Raw genomic sequence first — 23,079 nt, forward strand, 5'->3', positions numbered from 1 at the left:
GAGAAAGACCCAGAGGTCACATGATGCTAGGTCTGGTGAAAAAGGTGAATGAGGACACATTATATATTTTTATTACTCCAGCTTGCCTCTCTGTTGGATGGCATTTGGCAGTAGCATTCATTGTATTTTTTAATCTCCTAACGACACAGAAGAAAACTTCAAGAACAGTTTCAGAAAATATAATTGTAGGCAGAAGGAATATTTTAAGTTTGATTAATGGCAATGCATCTTTTACTGTTACACATTTTCTTTATTTAAACATTCACGACATATTTTGAGTGCCCCTTGTGTTTTATATACACAGAAGATATCTCTTTCCAAGCTATGCTTCTTGGGGGTATGAAGGAGTGATGCTAGTAATGTAAACCTGTCTACTACCCTTGTCGGTGTGTCTTTTCTTTTTTTTTTTTTTTCCTTTTTTTTTTTTTGAATGTTTTAAGTTTTAAAATTTTATCCCAGGGTTTCTCAACAACAGCACAAATGACATTTGGGGTTAGGTAACTCTGTGTCGTGGGCACTGTCCTGTGCAGTGTAGGATGTTTGGCAATATTTCTGGTCTCTGTCTAGTAGATGCCAGTTTAATATTTGCCTCTCTAACTTTGGTTGCAGCAACAGAAATGTCTCTTGACCTGTCAAATGTCCAGGGTGGGGGGAGTAATGAGTTGCAAAACACTGTCTAAAACCAATTCTTTCATAAGACTTGATAGTTTATAAAAGTAGCTTCACATGTATGCTACAATTTTATCACAAAATAATTCTGTGGGATAGATATTATTATATCCATTTACAATGAGTAAACTGAGACCCCAGGAGGTTAAGAAACATGTCCAAACCAAAAAAATGATCAGCTGGTATTCACCAGTCTGCTCTACCAGGTTCTGCCTTCAATATTATTTCCCAAGAATATTTTGGCCTACAAGATGTGATATAGGTAATCTCTAATCTAAAATTCAAGTAACACATATACACATACTCACACACAAAAATGGCAACGGTACATTTTGGAGCAAATGGTAATTCATTTCAGCATACACAGTAGGCTATTGCTTATGAAAAACACTTATCTCTAGATATAAGCCATAAATTGATCATAGGCTTGCTTGCCAAATGGAGCCAGGTGTTTTCATACCTCTAAATCTTGCTAGGCAGTAACTTACAAGGAAAACCAGCAACATGAAATGAGCTTTGCAACTTCTTACTAATAATCTCCAACTATAATCACTTAAAATAATTCCAATTTTGCGTTTTAAAATGGAATACTACAATGGAGTATAATAAGAATGATCAGGGAAAACTAGCATTCAATGCAGGAAATTAATTCCCAATAGCTCCAGCTGTTTAAAATTCAGTTTAGAGACCAGGTAGTATCACATTGCTTTAAATGCATAATAGGAATACATTTTCAATTGCACACTTATCTCTGAGGCTTTAAATCTTCGTGAAGTTTATTTGACACCATTCCAGATAAGGGGCAGCACAGTTACTGAAGCGGGTACACAGCCAGTCCAAGCTCTTCTCCACATCATGATCAACGATTCCAATGAAACCTGGGAGAGTTACCACATTACTGATGCAATTTCATTTTCAAATGTCACATTTGTGCCAAATTGTTTACTTTGAAGAGATTTTGTAATTCACACTTTGGAGGCATAATTTTCTTATCCATCAAAATGATTAAGCACTGTTTTGTATGACAGCTGTATTCTGCGTTGTTATTCCTATAACCTGTGCATAAATACACATGCCCACCACTCTGTAGTACTCATCAAAATTATATCATTTTACTTAATAGAAAGATCAGTTGCCTAGGTTTTTTATATGTAACATAGGATCGTTAACTGAGAATCATTCTTTCCACCTCTTTCAATTTGAGTAAGCATAACATCAATATAAAAGTGAATCACTTAAAAACAGTCTTGGGAGTCAACCTAAAATACAACATTTTCCTATATCCACAATAGAAAAGTTAAAAATTGAAGGATGTCTGTGGCTTAAGGAGAGATATGACTATCTTATGATTGAATGCCTGGGTTCAAGAATTAGGACTTTTTAGGATCTATCATCCTGATCCCCAGTAGTTTAAATAAGATAAAAAGGGCAGAAAGACGCTGTTAAGGTCTCTCCCTTGTTATCTTTGCTACCCTGTGCACCATGTTGTTTTTCCTCTGCGATGCCTGTTTGCCATTCCTGTCTTGGAGCCAGCTGATTATGGACTGAAACCTTTATGAACTGTAAGCCAAATAAACCACTTTCTCTTTAACTTTGGGTGTTGGGTATTTTGTCTCTGCAATGAGACAAAAATAACACAAGTACATGCTGTATTTTGACTACAACCTCATAGCTTTACTTATTAGCCCACAAAACATGCTAAAATAGTACCAATTTTAAAAAATAATATCACATATGCATCCTGAAGAGAATACTTGAATTTTATTCCCAGTGAGCATTCCCAGGAGTAGACAATAGCTAACAGCCCTGTTCCAATGAGTAACAGGACTCAGTTGGGACTAAGTGTGTCCCTCAAAGGTCTAATATCTTGGAAGCCAGGTCCCCAGTGTGGCAGTAGTAAGCTAGAGGAACTCTCCGGAGGAGGAGCTTAAGGGAAATTGGTTATAGCATTGGAAGGGACACTCTTGGAAGGGATTAATACTGTTCTCACAAAGCCCCAATCAATTCCTGAGAATGAGTTGCTATAAAGAGAGCAAGCCTGACCCCTGAATCACACTGACTTCCTGACTGACCCTATGACCTCTTGTGCACATGTTCCTCTTACATAAGATGTCTGCCATGAGAGCTTTACCAGATGCTGAACTGTTGGGGGCTCACCTGATATTGGACTTTCTGTCTCCAAACTGATAGCTAAAAAAACCTCTTTCCTTTAAAAGTACCCAGCTTCAGGTATTTCATTATAGCTACAGAACGCAGGCTGAGCTAGATACTGAAAATATAACAAGTCTAAATCTGACTTTGTGTTTTGCTTCATGCCTAACTCTCGTCTCCTTTATTGTTGCAGTGGTATTTGTAACTGCAAATGTTATCAGCAAATATTCAAACAATGTAAATTATAAATTAGAATCATTCCTGACAATATCCTTGCTCACATAGCTAATAAGTTTTCTAAAACTATTGATTCTTTCTGCTTTCTAAATCCTTCTCAGATTTGTCACACACAGAGACCATACTGACTTTTTGAAAGGAGTTAGCATTCCACTGATGCAGAAGTCTTAGATTTATAGAAAATAAAATCTATTGAGAACACAGCCCCATGTTACTTGGCAAAGTCATTTAAATCCACAAACTGTACTTCTGCGGGCTCTTTGTATTAAAAAGCCACTCTAATGTCCTACCTTTAAACTTTAAGAATTCACCAAGGAAAATAGAATATGTGGAAACACTTGGTGACCTCTATGTCTATCCCATGTAAAATATTAAAGTTCTTTTTCACAATTGTGATATCAGATTCTATTATAAAGCTACTGTACCTATAATTCCTAGTTTTCAACACCTCTTCAATATAATGAAAGACACAAGACTCAATATAATGCAATTTGATATAATTCATTCTTCCCCTATCATTTTAACCACTAAAACCTTCAAATCAGTTTCAGTTGCATAACTTTCATGTAATGGTAAGAATTTGGAAAGGAAATAGAAAAATCTATAAAATCTAATTTCAAATACATGTTTTCTGGAAGCTAGTGAAGTTATTTTAAAGATGTCAGTTCTCAAATATCAAAATCTATAGTTCTCTTTAATAATAAGTTTAAGGAAGCTTAATTTTTCTAATTTCCCATCACTGTCTGCATATTATTTATCTTTTTAAGAATCATTTTCTGTACTAAATCTCACTGATGTTCTCTAATGTACCTCTCTCCCTCATTCCAATCTTAAGAATTACGTTTTCATACACACTGCTCCTCTGCATACCATTTTAGTCTAATCAGTCTGTCACTATGAACCACATGTGTGACTTTCAATTAGAGGAATTTCACTCACTTTCAGCCCTTTCTTCTTCTGAAAAAAAAAAAACAAAAAAAAATCAACCAAGGAAAAGAATACAGCTCTCAATATGTAATTCTGCTGTAACACATTTCCAACTGTTGTCTATACTGTGCTCAGCTTCTGGATCAAATTGACTTATTTCAGTTTTATGGGAAATTAGACTGCTATTTTTCTGTTGCAGTTAAAACTTGTTTCAATAGAATGTTATAAAATTTAGTTCCTGAATGAAAAGAGTTTCTGGCCTATTTTAAATCATTCTGAATAGATAATCTTTAACAGTACAAACAAAAAGTAAAGAGTGCTCTTTTCCTCATTCAGCTAGATTTTTCCTTTTGATGAGCATGCACACCTGAAATACTCCACTAATGGATTCTCTCAAGCTTAGAATAAAAATTCCATTAAATTTCCATTATAACATTTCCAAAATTGAACTTATTATGAACAATTTTTTCAAGATTCACCAGTGTTTTCACTAACCATGAGATTTCTACAGCATCTGCATTGAAAAACCTGTTTAAAAATAAAAAGGCTAAGTTTAAATAAGTTTATGTGAGTGGAGAATCTTACAATATAGAAAGTGTTAAATATTTTCAGTTATTATTTAGAAAAGGCAAGAAATATAATACAGTTAATACAGAAAACAAAAACTGTAAGTTCCATAGGACTTCAGCTTTTCTCAGCATAACCCAATAAGTAATGTTCGCACTGGTCACTAATATGTATACAAAAATATTCCCAAACTAAGATTTCAAGCCAAGGATGACTTCCTATGGGTCAACCCTATATTCTCAGAGGTTGCAGGACATGAAGCTCCATAGGCTTCTGCAGGCTTATCCCAGAGAACAGATTAGGACCCCTACTCTATCATGGAGTCCCATGCCCTCTGCTTGATCACTAAAAGTCTCTGAGTTTCAGTTCCCAGGCTGCAAGACAGAAAGCATGTCTATCTTGAGTGCAGTCACAAGAAAGAAGCAAACGTACAGTCCAGGCATGCAATCCATCTGACAAAGTGTTCTCTTTCAGCTACAGAAAGAATTGCCCTAGTTGTTCCCTAAAGGCACTAGTACACTTTATATGTTATTTGAAAAATGTTTTTTCCATGTAATAAACTCATCAGGGTGGAGGGGGTGAAGGGAGGGCAAAGGAATAGGGAAAAAAGATAAGAACCAAGATACATCATGTAAAGGTACAAGATAACAATGATGAATGTAACTGTACTGTATACCTAAAATGTACCAATAAACTTTGGAAAAAAATAAATAAATAAACTCATCAGATCAAGTTGTAAAACTTTAGTAGTTGCTATTCTAACCAGCCAAAATCATTCACAAAATATTTAACCAAAAGGCAAAGATTCTTGTTTTGTATTGCTTTGCCAGTATCATATTCATTTATTTATCTTACAAATCCTTACAAAGTTAATTATCATACATGCAGATTAACAATCAAATGAATAGGCCACAAAGCAAAATGCAAATATTTTTAATAAGTGAAACTAAAAAACTTTACTGAAATACTCAGTACTGACTAAGCCCTTTTTAATTTCATCACTCAGGTTCTTATCCTTCTGATGATCTGAGAAAGGCATTTGAGTTTTATGGTATAAAAAAATGAGGAAAGAGAGGTTTAGTTGGTCACTTGGAGCTGAGGAATGGAGTAAGAAAGGTGAAAAAACAGACTGAGGAATGTAAAGGAAGCAGGTTGCAGAAAATAGTGAATTAATAATATGGGTGTGGTTATGTGTATCCCACCGTACAATTCAAGAAATGCAAATTGATATTCCATTTGGGTTTGGAACTGTGTTCTTTTAACCATAAAATGGCTTTGGCACATAGTATACATAAAGCCCATTGTAAGTGCTAAATTGCAGAAGTGATGGCCTCATAGGGACAGGAGGGAAGGCAGGACCTGGCCTGCTGTGGGCAGGGCTGTCAGCCGAGGAGGACAAGGAAACCTCACTACTGAGGGGGTGAAAAGCTACAGGGAAGGAGTGCAGAGGACAAACATGTTTCCTACTAACAACAGCAAGCATGGGTGAAAGGCTCACCACACTCCAGTCTATTTCTCTCTTTTTTTTTTTTTTTTTTTTTTTTTGGTACCTGGGATCGAACTCAGGACCTTGCACTTGAGAGGCAGTTGCGGGGCCACTGACCTAAATCCCCGGCCCAACTCCGGGCTGTTTTCTGAGTGATATTCACACATAAAGTTTTTTAATTCTCCCCAACACCATATGAAACAAGCCTAATTATTATCTACAATTTTACAAACGAGGAGAATGAGTCACAAGGTGGTTGTCACTTATACAAGATCACAGAACCAGTAAGTGGCAGCCCAAAATTCAAATCCAGCCACTGTGGCCCTTTTTGTTCTGTCTTTTTTTTAAATTAATTATACTGGTACATTTAAGGTATACAATATAATGACATTCATCATTGGAAATTTGCACCTTTACATAATCTATCTTGGTTCTTAGTTTTTCCCCATTCCGCTGCCCTTCCTTCAACCTCTCCACCCCTCCCTATCTACAAAGACTTTGTTTCTATTGTTGCTTTTTTTCATATTAATTCCATTCACTCCTTTCTTTTTCCCTACCCCTCCGATTTCCCCTTCCCCTTTGCCCATTTTCTTCCTACTGCACAGTATCTATTATATCTTTTAGTTCTTATTTACACTTTCAGTTTCTCACACTAGAGAAACTATTTGGTATGTACACATGTGTGTCCTATTCATTTCATGTAAGAGAATTGCCTCAATGTGCATCCATTTAGCTGTAAATGTCTCTAGTTTTTCATTCTTTGTGGCTGAGAAGTACTCCATTTTATAAAAAAAAAAAACAACACATTTTCTTTATCCAATCTCCAGTTGATGGGCAATTGTGTTGTTTCCAAGTTTTAGCTATCACAAATTGTGCTGCTATGAACATAGGTGCACATATATCACTGTGCTATGATTCTTTTCATTCTTTGGGGAAAATACCTAGCAGGGAAATAGCTTGGTCAAATGGGACTTCCAGTCCTAGTTTCTCAGGTATTTCCATACTGATTTCCACAGTGGTTGCACCAGTCTGCACTCCCACCAGCAGTGGAGTAGGGTTCCTCTTTCCCCACAGCCCTGCCAATATTTGTTATTGGTTGATTTCATGATAGCAGCCATTCTTTCTGGGGTGAGATGGAAACTTAGCATTGTTTTCATCTGCATCTCTAGAACGACCAGTGATGTTGAACATTTTTTCATATTTTTTTTGGTATTGCTACTTCTTTGAGAAATGTCTGTTCATTTCAGATGCCCATTTTCAGATTGGGTCTTTAAATTTGGAAGGTCTGATTTTTTTAAGTTCTTTACAGATTCAAGACAGTAGACCTTTGTCTGAGGGACACCTGGTGAAAACTTTTTCCCACATTGTGGGTTGTCTCTTCACACTGTTGGTGGTTTCTCTTGCTGTGCAGAAGCTTTTTAGGGCCCGGGGATTTAACTCAGTGGTTCTGCCACCTGCCTTGCAAGCACAAGGACCAGAGTTCAATCCCTGGTACCAAAAAAATATATATATAAAAGCTTTTTAGTAAGAAGAAATCCCACTTGTTGATTGTGTGTGCTAGTTCACGGGCAACTGAGGTTTTGTTCATAAAATCTTTCCCTACACCAGTGTCTTCAAGAGTTCTTTCTAACCTCTCTTCCAGCTGGTTCAGCATTTGTTTTAATATTTACATTTTTAATCCATTTAGATTTTAGTTTAGTACATTGTGAGAGATATAGGACTAGTTTTAATCTTTGGCAAGTTCAAACCCAGTTTTTCCAGCACCATTTATTAAAGAGGATATCTTTCCTCAAGTGAGGGTGTTTGGCTCCTTTGTCAAAGATGAAGAGGCTGAGTGTGTCTGGAGTTGTTTGTGCATCTTCTAATCTGTTCCACTGGTCCTCAGGTCTGTTTCTTTGCTAGTGCCATGCTGTTTTTATCACAGTAGCTCTGTAGTATAGCTTCAAGTTGGGGATTGTGATACCCACTACCTTGTCTTTTTTGCCTAGTATTGCTTTTGCTATTCTAGGTCTCATCTTGTTCCAAATGAATTTTTGGTTTATTTTCTCCAGGTCTGTATGCTGCTGGGATTTCAATTGGGATTGGATTGAATCTATAGAGCAGTTTTGGAAGTATGGCCATTTTCACTATGCTGATTCTTCCTACCCAGGAGCAAGGGATCTCTTTGCATGTTCTGATATCCTCTTCAATCTCTTTTTTCAGAGTGCTATAGTTTTCAGAGTAGAGGTCTTTGGTTTCTTTTGTTAGGTTGATTCCTAGATATTTCAGTTTTTTGGATGCTGTTATGAAAGGAATTGATTGCCCATTTCTCTCTCAGTGAGACTGGTTTTTTTGTACAGAAAAGCTATTCATATTTGTGTGTTGACCTTGAATCCAGCTACTATAGTGAATTTGGTTATTAAGTCTAGAAGACTTTTGGTGGAGTTCTTAGGGTCTTCTATATAGAGTATCATGTCATCTGCAAATAATGACAATTTGACTTCTTCCTTTCCTGTCTTTATTCCTTTTTTTCTTTCTGTTATCTAATTGCTGTGGCTAATGTTTCCAAAACTGTATTGAACAGGACTAGTGATAGTGGACATCCTTGTCTTGTTCCTGATTTTAGTGTGAAGGATTTCAGTTTTTCACGATTCAGTATGATATTGGCTGTTGCTTTTTCATAGATGGCTTTTATCAGATTGAGGTAGACTCCATCTATTCCAATTTTTGTAGGGTTTTTATCATAAATGCATGTTGGATTTTGTAAAATGCTTTTTCTGCATCTATTGAGATGATCATGTGGGGTTTTTTCCTTGGTTCTATTAATATAGTGCATTACATTTGCTCATTTCAGTATGTTGAACCATCCCTGCATCCCTGGGATGAATCCCACTTGGTCAGGGTGTATAATCTTCTTGATGATCTTCTGCATTCTATTTGCCAGTATCTTATTAAGGATTTTTGCATCTATGTTCATTAGTGAGATTGGCCTATAGTTCTCTTTTTCAGTTGGGACTTTCTCTGCTTTGGGGATCAAGGTGATGCTTTCTTCCAGTAATGAATTTGAGAGTATTGCTTCCCTTTCAATTTCATTGAAGAATTTAAACAGCAAGGGTAGTAGTTCCTCTCTAAATGTCCTGTAGAATTCAGCAGTGAAGCTATCAGGACCTGGGCTTTTCTTAGTTGGTAAGTTTTAATTACATTTTCAATTTCATTGATTAATACTGGGTCATTTAGAATTTTTAGGTCCTCTTCATTCAACTTTGATAATTCACATGTATCTAGGAATCTGTCCATTTCTTCTGTGTTTTCCATCTTATTGGCATATAGGTTCTCCAAGTAGGTATTGATAGTCCTCTGAATTTCTGCTGGGCCCATTGTAATTTCACCCTTTTCATTCCTAATTGCATGGATTTGGGCCTTTTCTTTCCTTCCTAAGGGTATGTCAATTTTATTTTTTTGAAGAACCAACTCTTCGCTTCATTGATTTTTTGTATTGCTCTCTTATTCTGCAATCCATTGATTTATGCCAAGATCTTTATAATTTCCTCCCTTGTATGAGCTTTGGGTTTGTCCCACTCTTCTTTTTCTAGAAGCTTGAGGTTCAGCATCAGGTTGTATAATTGAGCTTGCTCCATTTTCCTAATGTGAGTATTAACTGCTATGAATTTCCCTCATAAGACTGCTTTCATTGTGTCCCATAGATTCCAATATGTTGTATTGGCACTGTCATTTAGTTGTATAAACTGTCTGATTTCTTCTTTAATTTCCTCTGTGACCCATTGGTTGTTCAGAAGTGTGTTGTTCAGTTTCCATATGTTTATGAAATTCTTGCAGTTTCTTTTGCTATTGATCTCCAATTTCATAGCACTGATAATATATGGGGGATAACTTCAATTCCTTTGCACTTAAACATGTTCTATGAGTGAGTATGTGGTCTATTTTAGAGAACTGCCCATGTGCAGCTGATGAGAATGTGTATTCTCATTTTGTGGGGTGGAAGACTATGTAAACATCTGTTAAGTTCATTTGTTCAAGAGTTTGATTGAGTTCTAGTATTTCATTACTTATTTTTTGTCTAGTTGATCTATCTATTTGTGACAGTGGGGTGTTGAGGTCCCCCACTACAATTGTATTAGTGCATATATGACTTTTCATGTCTGTTAGTATTTATTTTATATATTTGGGTGCACTAGTGTTTGGTGCATAGATATTTGTGATTGTCATCTCTTCCTCTTGGATTGTTCCCTTTACAAGGATGTAGTGTCCTTCTTCATCTCTCTTAATCAGTGTTGGATTGAAATCCACCTGATTTGCAAAGAGGATAGCTACTCCTGCTTTTTGGGGGGTTCCTGTCACATGGAGTATTCTTTTGCACTCTTTAACTTTCAGTCTATGAGTTTCTTTTTGAATTAAGTGTGTTTCTTATATGCAGCATATTGTTGGATTTTGCTTCTTGACCCATTCTGCCAGTCTATTTCTTTTGATCAGTGAATTGAGACCATTAACATTGATGGTTACAATTGATATGTATTGACTTATCCTTGTCATGACTTTTCCTTTTTGTTGAATTCTCCCTCTTTGCTTTTAATTTCTTGTCGTGCCTCATGGATTCATTCTGCAGGTCTTTCTGAGGTTGTGATCCTCAATTTCTTTTCCTAGGATATTATCTAAAATATTTTGGAGTGCTAGTTTGGTATTCATGAAGTTCCTAAGGTGCTCTTTGTCATAAAAGTATTTTATTTCTCCATCAATTTTGAAAGATAGTTTTGCAGGGTACATCAATTTGGGTTGGAGGTTGTTTTCCTTTAGGGCTTGAAATACATCACCCCAAGCTCTTCTTGCCTTGTGGGTTTGTGTTGAGACGTCTGCTGCGATTCTGATGGGCTTTCCTTTGTATGTGATTTGTTTCTTTTCTCTAACTGCTTGTAGGATTTTGTTCTTCTGTTGGGTTTCTGGAATCTTGACTATTATATGCTTATGTATAGATTTTTTTATCATGGCTAGTTGGATTCCTATATGCCTCACTTATCCTATGTCGAGTTCTTTTCCCCTATTTCTGAAGTTTTCTGCCATTACTTCTGTGAATGGTTTTTTTTATGTCATCTCCACTCTCTCCTGTTTCTTCGTTGACTCCAATCAGTCTTATGTTATTCTTCTTTGCATCGTCTAGCTGCTGGATTGATTTCTTGTGGTCTCTTACTATTTTAAAGCAATTTTCCTTTTCCCAGTCACTAATTGCAATCTTATCCTCTATATCTGAAATTCTATCCTCACACTCCCCCATTCTGCCGTCTAAACTTTCAATGGAGTTTTTAATCTCCTGGAAATCTGTTTGCATCAGTTTTATGGATTCCATTTGTTTCCTATGTTGGGATTCCATCATATTCCTCAGCTCCTCTATTTTTTTATCTGTGTCTGCTCTAGATTTATTAGTCATGTCTTGTACTATGGCCATAATCTCTGCTGTTACCTGAGAAATTATTTCTGATTTCATTTTTTCCACGTCCCCTTTTGTTGTCAGTTCAGGGAGTCCAAGTGGTTGAGTATCAGATTGTTCCATCTCATTACCCTTAGGTGATCTGGAAGTCTGGTTTGGGACTTATTTACATTTCTTCTCAGTGCTGTGTCTTTGTTGAGGCAACTTTTTGCTCATCCAGTGGTCTTGAATTCCCAGCAAGCCAAGGAGCAGCCTTTTCACTGCTGTTCACCAGTATACCAATTCCTGGGTTCTGAGTGGTAGCCTTCTAGATCCCTGAGCTGACCTGTTGTCTGGGTAGGCTTCTGGCTGGGGCCTGAGCACACTTGGAATGGTATCTAGGCATGCCTCTCACTGGGTCCCCTATGTAGCTATTGTCTGGGAGGGCCTTTGGTTGGGAGCTGTGCACCTCCGTTTCTGTCATCTGCACAGACTTTGGCAAGGATCCCCTCACACTTATCAATGGTATGGGGCAAGCCTCTGGGTATTGCTTGTGTGCCTGTACAGCTCTTTTCCAAGTGGGTCCCTGGCTGTGGCCAATGGTATGGCAACCCTCTGACTGAAGCCTGTGTGCCAGTGCAGCCCCTTTCTTGGGGGACCTTTGGCTTGGTGGGTGTGCCCGAGCCTCTGGGGTTGGGGCGGAGACCTGGCTAAGATCCACCCCCACAGCCACACAGGTCCCGGCCACACAGCTGCTCCCTAGGATCTGCCTGCACTTAGGGATAGAATGGCAGGCCTCTGGCAGGAGCCCATGTGCTGACACAGCTCCTCTCTGTTCTGTGTTTCATTGACTTAAGTTAAACAAACTTACTTAAGTAATCTCTCCTTAATGTAATTTAATATTTTTTCACTATTTTAAACTTTAAGATATTTGATTTGTAAGTACTTTACCTACTCTTCAGTACTTTCTTAGTAATATAATCCTTGTAAATCTAATAAATTAAACACTATATATACACATAATTTATTTCTTAAATAAATTACAAACATTTTAAATAAAAAAAATAATGACTGGCCTGAATTTAACACAAAACTGTTCACATTATAATTTTCTCCTTATTTTCCTAGAATTATATAATCCAAGTCATAGGACTGCATAGAAGGTTGGCAGAGGTGCAAATTCCCATCAGGCAGGCTAAGACTTCTGGATCAGAAATTCAGTCAAACTGTATTATTGTTTAATGGTTAGAGATTTAAGACTGGACAACATTGCTAAGGGAGAGTAGCTTCCAACATGATTCTATCTAAACCCTTTTTTATAGTTGCTATATTAATATAAGCCTTGGGTCTGTATTTATCAGAGGAGACTGGTTTGACCCCATGTAGCCCCAGGATTAAGTAGTTACATCCATACTCAATTCTTCTTAACTGCTTTCTATTTTTATTTTCTAATTTGTACAGGAAGAAATTTCACCCGCATGCAGGTCGCTTCTACTTTCCTTCCCATCTGCATTCTTTTCAGCCTTGTTTTCTAGGGATTTCAGCTACAATTCTATAAACCATCACACTGACATTTTTGCCAAACTTTTCACTTTTCATTCATTATAAATGGAGATAAGGCTGAGGTGGTTTGGAGTAATACTGTGACCAAGGGACCTGAATTCTGTCCCCATAGCACAGCTACTCTTCCCTAGGTGGACTCCAAGGAAGATATGTTAATAGAATAATAAGTAAGTGGGGGTGAAGTCATAATTTTATTATTTGGAAAAGCTCTGTCAGGCCACTGTCTAGTTAGGGTTTAGATGTATGTAATTTGTACTGCAAACATGTACCAATAAAAATTTTTAAAAGAATAAATGACTCATATAAATGGATATTTCCACTATTAAAATAAGTGAGAAGAAAAAAGCCCAGGTTTATAAATAGGTTTTATGTGAAATCCTCAGCCAACCATCTGCAAATCATTTCAGTTTTTTAAGCTAATGAAAAATGCATATGTCTTTTCAACAGAAAAGAAAGAAGTGAGGAAGTGAGGACGTGTAGTAACTACGCCCACTCCTGCCATACCTCTACCCTCTTTGAAAGGTGCTCTTCTAGAAAATGAAGCTGAATCAGTGGACTAATCATCATGACAACTCAGGTCACTTTTCTTGTCTTAGGGAGAAGCCATAGAAATGCAAAGTAGGACTCAGAGAAAGGCCTTGAACCACTTCCCCTTGAGGCCTCAAATGTTCTTGGTTGTATCTGTCTTAATTTTTAAGGAATAAAATGAGCACCATGATCTTCTGCATATACATTCTTCTTCATTCAAAGCACCAAATACTTTAAAGAAGAATAGCCTTGCACTTGAGTCCCTCTTTTGAGTAGTTCCTACCTTTCTGACCTTGGGCAAATTACTTTTCTGAGCCTCAGATTTACTCATTTATCAAATTAGCTCCATTCTACATACATCCCCCAAAGCTATCATAACAATAAAATAAAATCATAGATGTAAAATATTAGACCTATAATATGCACTGAGAAATATTGGTTCATCCATTCAAAAACTACCTCCTCTCTTCAAATTAAACATGTTGTTCATCTCTAACATCTTAAATAATCTGAAGAACACAACGCACTATTGTCTGGCCTATCTGGTTTACAGTATGGCACAATATAACTACCACCTGCCCTTACATAGTCATGAATCTTCAGCTATTCCCCCTATAACACTGATTATAATAACTATCACTTGCTTCTCTGAAGTCAAAGTTAAATTAATTACCCAAGACCAGTGCATTCCTCTAATTTTAAAATGAGTAAAATAAGGCCATCTCTAGTCAGAGAGAACTGATGTAAGCCATTCTCGTCAGAATTGGATGTATAATTGCTGATAGCTGTAGTAGATCCTTAATAGCTGAATGATTGGTACTACAACTCTTTGCTAAATGTGTTTTCATGTTGACTAACTACAATTCACTGAACAGAATGAATTCATGATCCTTCTTCTACAGTCATGTGCAGACCTAACACAGATAGCATTTTTTAAGGTTTTTTTCTTGTTTCATGGAAATTAGACAAATGCTCCATTCTCATGAAAAAATATTTTTATCCATCCAGTTTTGTGATCCAAGGGTTTAAAAACCAAAATTATATCAGCCCAAAAGAAGGTTTGTTTATAATAAAATCACTAGAAGTAAAAAATGAATTGCTCAGAATTTTAAAATATAGCCCCCCTCTGAATTTACTTCCATGTCTCACAAAGGAAATACTCAATTACCATTGAGTAGGACACATTTCTCTTGACTAAAACCACGATTTGCTACAAGCATCCACCCTAGTGGCTTCACTTCTTGCCTGGTTGCCTTCAAAAGGAACAAAACTTATAATGTCTTCAGCTTTCAAACCCAGAACTACATGCTGCAGGAAAGCAAACCATCAATAAAGATAAAAATAAAATGTTCTATTTTATTTTAAGGACTCTCAAATTCATAGCTTCTCTCTCCCACATATAGTCAATAATTACTCTTAAGTGCAGATTTCCATACACACAATTACCAGTCCACGCACCTCACTTTGTTAGAAATGTTGAGCATAGATGCAGCTCATTCTACTGGGAAAGGATGAATAAAGCAAGCACACAATTAGCTAGAGAAGGCCAGGTCACCATGGCAACATGGTACAGTTCAAAGGATCTTTCCAACTTTTTCAGTACCATGTATCAAAGGAAGGTTTGAGCTCTTTCATCCTTCTTCCTAGGAAGGGAAAGATACTTTGTTTCCATCCAAAAGGGACATCTACTTCTTTATGATCCTCACCAACTGACTTTAGCTGCTGAAGTGAAGGTATGTAAAGTGTGACTGGAAAGAGTAGAATATTCTCAATACCATGGGGAAAAGGGAGGTCACCTCTTAAACTCAAGCTATTGAGACACTGTCCCTGCCTCAAGCAAACTGGCCTTCTTGTCCTCAGATGCCTAATAAGCCTACAAAGTCTCACACTTGTCAACTACCATCAGATAAATTCCAGCGCATTAGGAACTTTTCTAGAACATACGAAGCCAACAAATATTATTTATGAAATTATCATATCCCTGATATGAAAACGTTTAAAGAAAAGAAAATAAAACCTACATTATCTCACTATGAAATATACTGACACACTTGCAAATCAATTGTATGTTTAAAAAAACACAAACTAGACAAGTCATAATTGCTTAATATCATAAATCTATTAATGCTGGTCAAAAATGTGGCTCAAATTAGAAATTATTTGAAGCTTCGACCTAGAGTTGATAGTTATTCAAATTTTCAAAAACAGTGATCATCTCAGTAAGTTTTGAAAAAGACTTGAAAGAGATTGCTACTATATCTATGTACACACATAACTCTTTGAAACCAAGAGAAGAGGTACTTTACAAACACAGTGTTAAGTAGAACTGAAGTCTTAGTCCAAATCTGAAAATAAAAAATGTTATGCCAACTCACACTACAGAGAGGCACTAGGATTCTTTCCCCTTCTTATGTACCCTCTAACCTCAAGCCATACTGGGGTGAGAGAGCTCCACAAAGTGTTACTTTATCAGCAGGAGATACTAACTGTCCACACCAAGGCGCTTTTCTGAGCTGCAGAAATCTAAGTTTCTCTTTTCCCCAGAAGTTCAGTCAAAGTTCTACATTGGTGAAGAACAGAACAAAATGCAGATAGATATCTTCCTTGTGCTCCTCAAAAAAGAGCTAGTGGTTGAATACTTTTCATATGAAAGAGCTTTAAAAACCCTATCTTATTGTATCAAACAAGTTCAAGATAGTACCTCTCTCCCCTCACCATCTGCAACTCGCATCCTGAAGGACAGAGGCAGGTACAAGATTAAGGAAGGAATTAGCAAAGAAATAAATAGCTCATCATTTTAAAAACCTAGACTACATTAGACATCTTGGGTTTTAGGAATCCCCCTTTCATGTCCAGATGGGCATCAGACTTGAATATCTTTTACTAATCAATCATTTTCTCCCTTGTAGAATTTGATTGAGGAAGTGTAAGGTAGGGCTCAGGAAACTGAATTTTTAGTGCCATTTCACCACCACAGTGTAGGAAATATTGTACTAAGGAACAAGCAAGATAACAGTGGAAACAGATTTTTATCAGTTGCTTCATAGCAATGAAAGGGAAAATGTAGGCTGGAGGATATAACAATGATGATCCAGAAATAACATCAAATCCTGAATACCTGGGTCAGGAGCCCAGACTACTCTCCAAGTTCAGTGTCCTAACAGTGGTGGTAAAAGCACATAATTATAAGTCACACAAATTCTGCCATCACATTAGCAGATCACGTTGTGGACTTACAGAATCGTTCTTGGAAATGAAACCACAGGCACCATTTCAAATCAAGATTAACTTACAGCAGAAATCTCACATATAACCAAACAAATTTTAAAATAAATTCTGATAAGGAATACTTTTATTCTTATTTACTTAATCCACTCTGAGCCTATTTCAGGTCATGCATCCAGAGATGACTAACAGCAAGAACTCTGCACTTGTTAAATGGCAAAGTATATGCCCCCACCTGGAAGAAATTCTTGACTTACTTTTTTAATTCTATATAAAGTTCAACTTTGTAAAAATGACTAAAATTTCAACAGGACAAAAGAAAAAGTAGAAAATGGTCCTTATATCAGTTAATTTTCCACATTATTCCATATACCAGAGATAACAATGTCACTTTACCAGTGATGGCTATCCCAGCTTTCTGACCAATGTGACCTCAGACAGGCTATAGCTTTATCTTTCTACATTTCAAAAAAAGATGATGTCATTGCTTCTTGGCCTTTTGGCTAAGATCAAGTGTAAAAAAAGATGATGTCTTCTGGTTGACTAATACAAATCAAATGTAAAAATTGGGAACAAGTTAAAAGCCTCCTTTCTTATTTTATATTCTATAACCCTCCTTTTGGAGGAAGAGAGATCATGGTAGAAAGGAATAAAATCATCTTTATCATTACCCATCTGAGTAAGGAAATATAATGGGGGAAAGTGCGAAAAAGCTATTTTAAATTAAAATATCTACTATTTATTTCCAAAGAAGTCCTTTTGCTTGGAACATCATAATGAATTCTGAGTTTAGGAGCTGAGAAGAACTGTCTCATAGAATAAGATGAGGAAAGTATGGAGTTACCTGTGCTATCCAGGGACAAAGGAGACAGAAATGGAAAGGGTAAAGGAAAACAGGCTGTGAGACAATCTATGAGAGGTGATGCAGCTGATAAAAAACCCTAGATTACAGAAGATTAAAAAAATTGTTCTGATATAATTTGACATATTTGCACTGCTGCATAATAAAGCTTTCTCCTCCCTCCTCCCTCCTCCCTCCTCCCTTCTCCAGGTTGTCAACTGAATGCAGCTGCCCCATGAGAATAGCTTTTTATGGAAATGACAAAACCTTGAGGTTTGTATTTGAGATTCCACATAGTAGCAGAAAAAGAGCAAGCAAGGGTGATATTTCCCTGAATTAAATGAATTCTGGGGGCACAGAAACTTTGAGTGTAAGGTGAGCATAAGAAAATAATCCTTTCCCCCAACAAGTCTTTGGAAAACCACATAGTATAGAATTGGAGACACTGAACAATCTTATCTAAATTTTAGGAGAAGAAAATCCCATTCTAACATCTCAGTTTGCTAGAAAAACAAATTATAATAAATAGAAAATTGTCTTTTTAAAATTATTCAGTTATGGTTTAGATCTAAAACGGCCCCCAAGTCTCATTTATTCAGAAAATGAGAATATGACTGGGTCATGGCTGCTTGAGAAGGAAAGTGACTGGATCACGGCAGCATTATACTCACCAGTAGATTAATTCATGGATGAGAGTTCCTAGCTGAATATGCTGTTAGGAGGTAGGGCCCAGAGTAGGGCCCAGGGTGAGTTTCTGGAACATATCTTTGGAGGGTCTCTCTGATTTGCTCTCACCTCTGGCTCTCTAGCTCTTCCTGCCTCTGTTTTCTAGCTACCAAAAGTTGAGCAGCTTTGCTCTATCACACACTTCTGCCATGCCATTTCTGTCCTGGAGCCAGCCAGCCATGGACTGAACCATCTGAAACCATAATCTAAATAAACCTCTCTTTAAATTGCAAGTGTCTGGTATTTTGTCCTGCAATGGGAAAGTGACTACTACATTCATTTGTAAGTTTACATCCAAGGAAACAGCTGTTTACCATCATTCCAGGGATATTTTTTCTTCTCTCTGTAAATGTATGTATGTATAGATGTGGAGATATTTGAGGAAAAATAGCATTCAAAGCCTTGGCTGTATATGTGCATATAAACATGTTAATATTCTTTAAATACACTCATGTAATTTTGTGATCATAAATTTTATCAGCTCCAGGTTCTGTATCATCTTTTTCCCAGTTTTTCTCTAAATATCACACAATTTCACAAAAGTACATAAAAATATTCACAGTGCCAAGGACAGAAACTAACACTGCTGTGTCATAACCTGTAACAAATTTATAATAATTATGGGCTCCATGGAGTTGAATTTAGATAAAAAATCATTCAGCCTTCAAATGCATGATATAATCTGAGTGTGCTTCATGGGTCAGATTCCATAAAATGGATACAAAGTGATTTCTTCTCCCACCAACCACTCTCAACATTGACAATAAGGCCATGGTGTAGACCAGTGAGAGAACAGGAAGCCAATACTGTGTATACCTTTGGCCCTGCCATTCTGAACAATACTCAGTTATTCCTCTTATTGTCTGGCACACTGTATGGTGACACATTCATGCTGACATGCAGGACTTCAAAGTGTCACCTTCTGTTCTTACCTTCTTCAGAAACCATGTTCTCAAATAAAGAGAGTTCTCCCCCCAAAAAAATTGTACTGTATTAGATGTAAGGATTACATGATATTAGATTGGATTGGATTGGATTGGATTGGATTGGATTGGATTGGATTGGATTGGATCAGATTGAATTACTAACCCTCAGATCAAGAATTTACTTCCAAGTAAACAAGTGGGAATTTTGAAATCGTAACGATGATTTTTTTTCAATGTGTATTCTTACTCTATTTGGCATAGGAGAATTATTCTATTTGGCATAGGAGAAGTACATAATCCAGCCTCTGGCTTCTTCAAGTGGAAATTTGAAACTGCCTACCCTGTTAATGAGTTTTAAATAACACATTTATTAAGTATTCTTCAAATCAAAGTACTCTATAAAGAGGTTCATATCTTGCCTTTTACTTTTAACAACACCAGAAGGAAAGTGGTTTAAGTAGCAAAATTTCTTTAAACACAAAGTTTTACTGAATGTGTATTAAGCATCTTTTATGGGATTTTGTTAAAAAATTAGAATCAGCAAAACACACTTTGTTTTCAGAATTTTTAAAGGAACAAAATAGAAGCACAGATGCATTAGTTTAAATCAAGAAGTCAAAAATATTTCATAAATAAAAATTAATAAGAAAAGGTAAGATTAAGGTTTAATAACTACCAAATTCAGATAACTGGGCTATAAAGACCAACAGCACAAAATCAAGCACTTTATGAGAGACCTGTTTCCCTCTGATGATCCAGTGACGCATGGCTTATTCACAGGGCTCAAAGTGGAAAGTTTAGGGTTATCCTGAACTCAGCTTCCTCTCCTCCTCTTCTTTTCACTCATGACCAAAATAGGTTCAAAGACCAGTGTGCAAAAATTAGACGCAAAAACTGACATCCCATGTTGATATGGAGAGTCCGAAACTGAACACATCCTTAGTACTTCTCTGCAGCCTCATGAAATACTTTAATATAAATTATACCTCAAGACTGAGTTAAAACACAGCAGAAGTTCATTCACCATATTCTCACTGTGAGTGTTGTGTTAAGGTTTTCGTTTTGGTTTTTTAAATATTTCTTCTAAACACAGATGCCATTTGCATTGTTGCTTTTTAGTAAAACAGTGGTTACAGAGATGGCCCCTGGAGTGTGGAATTGAGGAGACACAGGCTAAAGGATACACAGCTGTAGATAGATAGGATGAAGGCACCCAAAGATCCAAGTGCAACATAAGAACTATAGAAGAATATCTTATTGTATGCTGGAAATTTGCTAGAAAGTAAATTTTAGGTATTTTTATTACAAAAGGGGGGATTGACTGCAAGATGATATACTATTTGTTTGATTATAGTAACCATCTTACCATGTAAAAGTATATAAAAACATCATGCTGTATACCTTAACGATACACAAATAAAGTGGAATAAACTGATACTACATGTTTTGTTTTTAATACTCAGATACATTTTCAGATTTTCTTCTCACTCCAAGTTGTTTTGTTAATTACACACACTTAGTCATTATGATTACAAAATCATAATTATATCTAAGTGATTTGACAGTGGCAGATACCCATTATGACAGTGTGAATTCTGAGCTTGCTTTCTAAACTATTATCCATCATTAGATATAAGAAATTGCAGTCAATTTTCACTGTTAATCCAATGTGTCACTCAAAGATTTAACAAATGCTTAGAAATGTGCTTAGATCATAATCCAAACACCAATTTCTTTGTGAATTTTCATTATATCAAAACAAATACAAGCCTGTGTGTACAAAATACATTGATAAGTATGCAAAGTTTTGATGTTATAATTCATATCTCTTTAATCACATATTTAACACATAATTTGCATTCAAGAAAACTTAAGGATTTGCAAAGAATTGCTGATGTATTTGCTAAGAAAAAGAAACAGTCCAGTTAACTCATACAATTAGTTATTTCTTTTATACTTTGGTAATCTCCAGAGCCAGAAAAATAGTTAAAATATATTTCTACTTATTAAGGCTTTATTCATATATCCAAGTTTGATGAATGTATCAAAAAGTTTATATCACATATAATTGTAGCCTTCTTTAAGAAAAATGATAAATAAATATTTGCCAAATAATGTAGCATCTAGAATTTTAAAGAGATTCTTTGCTTTTCTAACATTATTATAAAAGTAAGTAACACACTCATAAAGAATGTGTAATTTCAGTATTCTTTCTTTGAAAAATTCATCAGGTCAAATTTTAAGTGTAATAATGTGAAAGTGCCCAGATGTCCATCCAATATCTGAAAGACCTGAAAGACAAGTTGGCCAGTTGAATGGTCACAATAACTCACTTTGCCTACCCATTCCCAACTGTTTTCCCTGAATCCAACCCAGGAAGTTTGCAGAAGCACGTTTAGAAAACTTTTGAAGAATAGTTAATATTTTAGATTAGTGTTGGGATAAAGTGTATCTCAGTCTTTCAACAGCACACTTACTAACTGAACATGCTGCTGGACATGCTTCTGGTACTGTCAATCATGTATGAGCTGCAGGCACTGAATATGCAGCTGCCACTTCTGTATTTTCTGCATGGGTAATGGTACCAGTCCCAGACTCTGCCATAATTTTTTGCATTATTTCTGGTAAATGTCTAAATATTTGTTGTTTGGGTTTAGTTTTTTGCAGTTTTTTTCTGCCCTTTTCTCTGCTTAGGTTGTAAAATAAGCTTTCTGAGAAAAAAAATAGGAGTGTTACCCAACTACTGTTCTCTAGTAGTCATTGTTCCTTTTGGTAACAGAATCCCCAGGACATAACTGGAGGAGTGGCTGGCCAGTTACAGATTCCATTTCTCAGGCATCTGGGTGCTGTTAAGGGAAGAACATGGGCCAATGGGATGTATGTGGAAGTGATGTGCATAACTTTCAGGTCATCTTCCTAAAGACACTTGCCCTGGACATGGTCCACCCCAACCCTCATCATTGAGGATGCTGTGGCAATGACAGGAAGAACTTCAGCAGTCAAGAAGTTGATAATGGTAGAGATGCCTCACTAGCCCTACGCCTCTAAAATGCTGTGTCAGGAACTAAATTTTGATTTCATCTATGTCACTGTATCTGGGGGTTTCTCTGTGTATAGCAGTTTAACATACATTCTAATGAAAACACAAATCATCACTAAGAGAAGCTTTGAGAGAAAGAGAGAGAGACTGAGGCTAGGAAGCCACTGATCATTTTATACTATGGAAGTCAGATTGCCAGTCTACTGCATCTATAGCTCTGGGGACCTGGTTCAGCAAGGAAGGTTGGAAGACACCATGGCTGCTTTTGTGATATGTGAGAAAGAGTTCAAGCAAGAAGTTTTCCAGTTGGCAACCAGAAACTGAGAGGGAAAATCTGCTCTACCTGTAAGCTGTAATCAAAGTTAAATGAGAAACCATAAATGTGGATATTTGTAGCATTGGGAAAATTCAATGCTTTTATATCCTAGAAAATAATTAAAAGTAAGACTGTTGCCCAGAACAAACCCAGCTGCAAAAAGCTTATCCTTTCAGATAACTTCAGACTACTAATACTAAATTAAAAGAGAAAGAGGAACAGAATATAGAACCTGGTAAGAAAGTAGGAGATTTGACAAGTTTAAAAACCATGACCAAAAAAGATCTTTGTGTGTGATTATTTTCACATGGAACTGCTGGACATGAAAAAGACTGATGCTTATTAAGTTTTTGGAGCAATTTTATTGCCAAATAAGTGACAACCCAGCAGTATACATTTCCTGTGACAGCTATAACAAATCACAGTCATCCCTCAGTATCCACAAGGGACTGGGTCCAGGGCCCTCTGTGGATATCAAA

At 36.4% G+C, this 23,079-nt stretch overlaps 1 long non-coding RNA gene across 3 annotated transcripts in view; it reads right to left on the reverse strand.

Moving 5' to 3' along the window:
* Window positions 1-393: 393 nt before the first annotated feature.
* LOC147828824 (uncharacterized) overlaps window positions 394-23,079 on the reverse strand; it is a 557,189-nt gene continuing 534,503 nt past the window's right edge. For all 3 annotated transcript variants that reach the window (XR_015450076.1, XR_015450073.1, XR_015450071.1), the window contains one exon: window positions 394-1,547. This is a non-coding gene — a long non-coding RNA (uncharacterized LOC147828824). The remainder of the gene's footprint in view (window positions 1,548-23,079) is intronic.

This window comes from Heterocephalus glaber, unplaced genomic scaffold (genome assembly GCF_053883595.1).
Source record: "Heterocephalus glaber isolate CG9 unplaced genomic scaffold, H.glaber_assembly_v1.0 deba00000901, whole genome shotgun sequence".
Lineage (NCBI taxonomy): Eukaryota > Metazoa > Chordata > Mammalia > Rodentia > Bathyergidae > Heterocephalus > Heterocephalus glaber.